Genomic DNA, 7,921 nt, shown 5'->3' with positions numbered 1-7,921 from the left:
AGGATAGGATAGAGGATCGGATAGGATATAGGATAGGATTGGATAGAGGAGAGGATAGGATAGAGGATAGGATAGGATAGAGGATAGGATAGAATAGGGGATAGGATATAATAGAGGATAGGCTAGGATAGAGGGTCGGATAGTGGATAGGATAGGATAGGGGATAGGATAGGATAGAGGATAGAGGATAGGATAGGATAGAGGATAGGATAGGATAGAGGGAAGGATAGGATATAGGATAGGATTGGATAGAGGATAGGACAGGATACAGGATAGGATAGGATAGAGGATCGGATAGAGGATAGGATAGGATAGTGGAATAGATAGAGGAAAGGATAGGATAGGGGATAGGATAGGATAGGGGATAGGATAGGATAGAGGATAGTATAGGATAGAGGATAGGATAGGATAGAGGATAGGATAGGATAGAGGATTGGATAGAATAGAGGAAAGGATAGGATAGAGGATAGGATAGAATAGAGGATAGGATACGATAGAGGATACGATAGGATAGAGGATAGGATAGGATAGAGGATAGGATAGGATAGAGGATAGGATAGAGGATAGGATAGGATAGAGGATAGGACAGGATACAGGATAGGATAGGATAGAGGATCGGATAGAGGATAGGATAGGATAGAGGATAGAATAGGATAGAGGAAAGGATAGAGGATAGGATAGGATAGAGGGTAGGATAGGATAGAGGATAGGATAGGATAGAGGATAGGATACGATAGAGGATAGGATAGGATAGACGATAGGATAGGATAGAGGATAGGATAGGATAGACGATAGGATAGGATAGAGGATAGGATAGGATAGAGGATAGGATAGGATAGAGGATAGGATAGGATAGAGGATAGGATAGGATAGAGTATAGGATAGGATAGAGGATAGGATAGGATAGAGGAAAGGATAGAGGATAGGATAGGATAGGGGATAGGATAGGATAGAGGATAGGATAGGATAGAGGATAGTATAGGATAGAGGATATAATAGGATTGAGGAAAGGATAGGATAGAGGATAGGATAGGATAGAGGATAGGATAGGATAGAGGATAGGATAGGATAGAGGATAGGATAGGATAGAGGATAGGATAGGATAGAGGATAGGATAGGATAGAGGAAAGGATAGAGGATAGGATAGGATAGAGGGTAGGATAGGATAGAGGATAGGATAGGATAGAGGATAGGATACGATAGAGGATAGGATAGGATAGACGATAGGATAGGATAGAGGATAGGATAGGATAGACGATAGGATAGGATAGAGGATAGGATAGGATAGAGGATAGGATAGGATAGAGGATAGGATAGGATAGAGGATAGGATAGGATAGAGTATAGGATAGGATAGAGGATAGGATAGGATAGAGGAAAGGATAGAGGATAGGATAGGATAGGGGATAGGATAGGATAGAGGATAGGATAGGATAGAGGATAGTATAGGATAGAGGATATAATAGGATTGAGGAAAGGATAGGATAGAGGATAGGAAAGGATAGAGGATAGGATAGGATAGAGGGTAGGATAGGATAGAGGATAGGATAGGATAGAGGATAGGATAGGATAGAGGATAGGATAGGGTAGAGGATAGGATAGGATAGAGTATAGGATAGGATAGAGGATAGGATAGGATAGAGGATCGGATAGAGGATAGGATAGGTTAGAGGATAGGATAGGATAGAGGATAGGATAGGATAGAGGATAGGATAGGATAGAGGATAGGATAGGATAGAGAATAGGATAGGATAGAGTATAGGATAGGATAGAGGATAGGATAGGATAGAGGATCGGATAGAGGATAGGATAGGATAGATGGAAGGATAGGATATAGGATAGGATTGGATAGAGGATAGGACAGGATACAGGATAGGATAGGATAGAGGATCGGATAGAGGATAGGATAGGATAGTGGAATGGATAGAGGATAGGATAGGATAGGGGATAGGATAGGATAGAAGATAGTATAGGATAGAGGATAGGATAGGATAGAGGATAGGATAGGATAGAGGATTTGATAGGATAGAGGATAGGATAGGATAGAGGATAGGATAGGATAGAGGATAGGATAGAGGATAGGATAGAGGATAGGATAGAGGATAGGATAGGATAGAGGATAGGATAGGATAGAATATAGGATAGGATACGATAGAGGATACGATAGGATAGAGGATAGGATAGGATAGAGGATAGGATAGGTTAGAGGATAGGATATGATAGAGTAAACGATATTATAGAGGATAGGATAGAGGATAGGACAGGATACAGGATAGGATAGGATAGAGGATCGGATAGAGGATAGGATAGGATAGAGGAAAGGATAGAGGATAGGATAGGATAGGGGATAGGATAGGATAGATGATAGGATAGGATAGAGGGTAGGATAGGATAGAGGATAGGATAGGATAGAGGATAGGATAGGAAAGAGGGTAGGATAGGATAGAGGAAAGGATAGGATATAGGATAGGATTGGATAGAGGATAGGATAGGATAGAGGATAGGATAGGATAGACGATAGGATAGGATAGAGGATAGTATAGAGGATAGAATAGGATAGGGGATAGGATAGGATAGAGGATAGTATAGGATAGAGGATAGGATAGGATAGAGGATAGGATAGGATAGAAGATAGGATAGGATAGAGGATAGGATAGGATAGAGGATAGGATGGGATAGAGGATAGGATAGGATAGAGGATAGGATAGAGGATAGGATAGGATAGAGGATAGGATAGGATAGAGGATAGGATAGGATATAGGATAGGATACGATATAGGATACGATAGGAAAGAGGGTAGGATAGCATAGAGGATAGGATAGGATAGAGGATAGGATAGGATAGAGGATACGATAGGATAGAGGATAGGATAGGATAGAGGATAGGATAGGATAGAGGATAGGATAGGATAGACGATAGGATAGGATAGAGGATAGGATAGGATAGAGGATAGGATAGAGGATAGGATAGAGGATAGGATAGAGGATAGGATAGGATAGAGGATAGGATAGAGGATAGGATAGAGGATAGGATAGGATAGATGATAGGATAGGATAGAGGATAGGACAGGATACAGGGTAGGATAGGATAGAGGATAGGATAGGATAGAGGATAGGATAGGATAGAGGAGAGGGTAGAGGATAGGATAGGATAGGGGATAGGATAGGATAGAGGATAGGATAGGATAGAGGATCGGATATAGGATAGGATAGGATAGAGGATAGGATAGGATAGAGGATAGGATAGGATAGAGGATAGGATAGGATAGAGGATAGGATAGGATAGAGGATAGGATAGGATAGAGGATAGGATAGAGGATAGGATAGAGGATAGGATAAAGGATAGGATAGGATAGAGGATAGGATAGGATAGAGGATAGGATAGGATAGAGGATAGGATAGGATAGAGGATAGGATAGGATAGAGGATAGGATAGGATAGAGGATAGGATAGAGGATAGGATAGAGGATAGGATAGAGGATAGGATAGAGGATAGGATAGGATAGAGGATAGGATAGAGGATAGGATAGGATAGAGGATAGGATAGGATAGAGGATAGGATAGGATAGAGGATAGGATAGGATAGAGGATAGGATAGGATAGAGGATAGGATAGGATAGAGGATAGGATAGGATATAGGATAGGATACGATAGAGGATACGATAGGAAAGAGGGTAGGATAGCATAGAGGATAGGATAGGATAGAGGATAGGATAGGATAGAGGATACGATAGGATAGAGGATAGGATAGGACAGAGGATAGGATAGGATAGAGGATAGGATAGGATAGACGATAGGATAGGGTAGAGGATAGGATAGGATAGAGGATAGGATAGAGGATAGGATAGAGGATAGGATAGAGGATAGGATAGAGGATAGGATAGAGGATAGGATAGGATAGAGGATAGGATAGAGGATAGGATAGAGGATAGGATAGAGGATAGGATAGGATAGAGGATAGGATAGGATAGAGGATAGGATAGGATAGAGGATAGGATAGGATAGACGATAGGATAGGATAGAGGATAGGATAGGATAGAGGATAGGATAGAGGATAGGATAGAGGATAGGATAGAGGATAGGATAGAGGATAGGATAGGATAGAGGATAGGATAGAGGATAGGATAGGATAGACGATAGGATAGGGTAGAGGATAGGATAGGATAGAGGAAAGGATAGGATATAGGATAGGATTGGATAGAGGATAGGACAGGATACAGGGTAGGATAGGATAGAGGATAGGATAGGATAGAGGAGAGGATAGGATAGAGGATAGGATAGGATAGAGGATAGGATAGGATAGAGGATAGGATAGGATAGAGGATAGAGGATAGAGGATAGAGGATAGAGGATAGAGGATAGAGGATAGAGGATAGAGGATATGATAGGATAGAGGATAGGATAGGATCGAGGATAGGATAGAGGATAGGATAGGATAGGGGATAGGATAGGATAGAGGATAGTATAGGATAGAGGATATGATAGGATAGAGGATAGGATAGGATAGAGGATTGGATAGGATAGAGGAAAGAATAGGATAGAGGATAGGATAGGATAGAGGATAGGACAGGATACAGGATAGGATAGGATAGAGGATCGGATAGGATATAGGATAGGATTGGATAGAGGAGAGGATAGGATAGAAGATAGGATAGGATAGAGGATAGGATAGAATAGGGGATAGGATATAATAGAGGATAGGCTAGGATAGAGGGTCGGATAGTGGATAGGATAGGATAGGGGATAGGATAGGATAGAGGATAGAGGATAGGATAGGATAGAGGATAGGATAGGATAGAGGGAAGGATAGGATATAGGATAGGATTGGATAGAGGATAGGACAGGATACAGGATAGGATAGGATAGAGGATCGGATAGAGGATAGGATAGGATAGTGGAATAGATAGAGGATAGGATAGGATAGGGGATAGGATAGGATAGGGGATAGGATAGGATAGAGGATAGTATAGGATAGAGGATAGGATAGGATAGAGGATAGGATAGGATAGAGGATTGGATAGAATAGAGGAAAGGATAGGATAGAGGATAGGATAGAATAGAGGATAGGATACGATAGAGGATACGATAGGATAGAGGATAGGATAGGATAGAGGATAGGATAGGATAGAGGATAGGATAGAGGATAGGATAGGATAGAGGATAGGACAGGATACAGGATAGGATAGGATAGAGGATCGGATAGAGGATAGGATAGGATAGAGGATAGAATAGGATAGAGGAAAGGATAGAGGATAGTATAGGATAGAGGGTAGGATAGGATAGAGGATAGGATAGGATAGAGGATAGGATACGATAGAGGATAGGATAGGATAGACGATAGGATAGGATAGAGGATAGGATAGGATAGACGATAGGATAGGATAGAGGATAGGATAGGATAGAGGATAGGATAGGATAGAGGATAGGATAGGATAGAGGATAGGATAGGATAGAGTATAGGATAGGATAGAGGATAGGATAGGATAGAGGATAGGATAGGATAGAGGATCGGATAGAGGATAGGATAGGATAGAGGGAAGGATAGGATATAGGATAGGATTGGATAGAGGATAGGACAGGATACAGGATAGGATAGGATAGAGGATCGGATAGAGGATAGGATAGGATAGTGGAATGGATAGAGGATAGGATAAGATAGGGGATAGGATAGGATAGAAGATAGTATAGGATAGAGGATAGGATAGGATAGAGGATAGGATAGGATAGAGGATTTGATAGGATAGAGGATAGGATAGGATAGAGGATAGGATAGGATAGAGGATAGGATACGATAGAGGATAGGATAGGATAGAGGATAGGATAGGATAGAATATAGGATAGGATACGATAGAGGATACGATAGGATAGAGGATAGGATAGGATAGAGGATAGGATAGGTTAGAGGATAGGATATGATAGAGTAAACGATATTATAGAGGATAGGATAGAGGATAGGACAGGATACAGGATAGGATAGGATAGAGGATCGGATAGAGGATAGGATAGGATAGAGGATAGGATAGGGTAGAGGAAAGGATAGAGGATAGGATAGGAGAGGGGATAGGATAGGATAGAGGATAGGATAGGATAGAGGATAGGATAGGATAGAGGATAGGATAGGATAGAGGATAGGATAGGAAAGAGGGTAGGATAGGATAGAGGAAAGGATAGGATATAGGATAGGATTGGATAGAGGATAGGATAGGATAGAGGATAGGATATGATAGACGATAGGATAGGATAGAGGATAGGATAGAGGATAGAATAGGATAGGGGATAGGATAGGATAGAGGATAGTATAGGATAGAGGATAGGATAGGATAGAGGATAGGATAGGATAGAAGATAGGATAGGATAGAGGATAGGATAGGATAGAGGATAGGATAGGATAGAGGATAGGATAGGATAGAGGATAGGATAGAGGATAGGATAGGATAGAGGATAGGATAGGATAGAGGATAGGATAGGATAGAGGATAGGATAGGATATAGGATAGGATACGATAGAGGATACGATAGGAAAGAGGGTAGGATAGCATAGAGGATAGGATAGGATAGAGGATAGGATAGGATAGAGGATACGATAGGATAGAGGATAGGATAGGATAGAGGATAGGATAGGATAGAGGATAGGATAGGATAGACGATAGGATAGGATAGAGGATAGGTTGGATAGAGGATAGGATAGAGGATAGGATAGAGGATAGGATAGAGGATAGGATAGAGGATAGGATAGGATAGAGGATAGGATAGAGGATAGGATAGGATAGAGGATAGGATAGGATAGACGATAGGATAGAGGATAGGATAGAGGATAGGATAGAGGATAGGATAGAGGATAGGATAGGATAGAGGATAGGATAGAGGATAGGATAGGATAGACGATAGGATAGGATAGAGGATAGGATAGGATAGACGATAGGATAGGATAGAGGATAGGATAGGATAGAGGATAGGATAGGATAGAGGATAGGATAGAGGATAGGATAGAGGATAGGATAGAAGATAGGATAGATGATAGGATAGGATAGAGGATAGGATAGGATAGAGGATAGGATAGAGGATAGGATAGGATAGAGGATACGATAAGATAGAGGATAGGATAGGATAGAGGATAGGATAGGATAGAGGATAGGATAGGATAGACGATAGGATAGGATAGAGGATAGGATAGGATAGAGGATAGGATAGAGGATAGGATAGAGGATAGGATAGAGGATAGGATAGAGGATAGGATAGGATAGAGGATAGGATAGAGGATAGGATAGGATAGACGATAGGATAGGATAGAGGATAGGATAGGATAGAGGAAAGGATAGGATATAGGATAGGATTGGATAGAGGATAGGACAGGATACAGGGTAGGATAGGATAGAGGATAGGATAGGATAGAGGAGAGGATAGAGGATAGGATAGGATAGAGGATAGGATAGGATAGACGATAGGATAGGATAGAGGATAGGATAGGATAGAGGATAGGATAGAGGATAGGATAGAGGATAGGATAGAGAATAGGATAGAGGATAGGATAGGATAGAGGATAGGATAGGATAGAGGATAGGATAGGATAGAGGATAGGATAGGATAGAGGATTGGATAGGATAGAGGAAAGAATAGGATAGAGGATAGGATAGGATAGAGGATAGGACAGGATACAGGATAGGATAGGATAGAGGATCGGATAGGATATAGGATAGGATTGGATAGAGGAGAGGATAGGATAGAGGATAGGATAGGATAGAGGATAGGATAGAATAGGGGATAGGATATAATAGAGGATAGGCTAGGATAGAGGGTCGGATAGTGGATAGGATAGGATAGGGGATAGGATAGGATAGAGGATAGAGGATAGGATAGGATAGAGGATAGGATAGGATAGAGGGAAGGATAGGATATAGGATAGGATTGGATAGAGGATAGGACA

Source organism: Halictus rubicundus, unplaced genomic scaffold, assembly GCF_050948215.1.
Source record: "Halictus rubicundus isolate RS-2024b unplaced genomic scaffold, iyHalRubi1_principal scaffold0064, whole genome shotgun sequence".
NCBI classification, from domain to species: domain Eukaryota; kingdom Metazoa; phylum Arthropoda; class Insecta; order Hymenoptera; family Halictidae; genus Halictus; species Halictus rubicundus.
The sequence above is the reverse complement of the archived record's forward strand: the minus strand, read 5'-3'. Positions refer to the sequence as shown.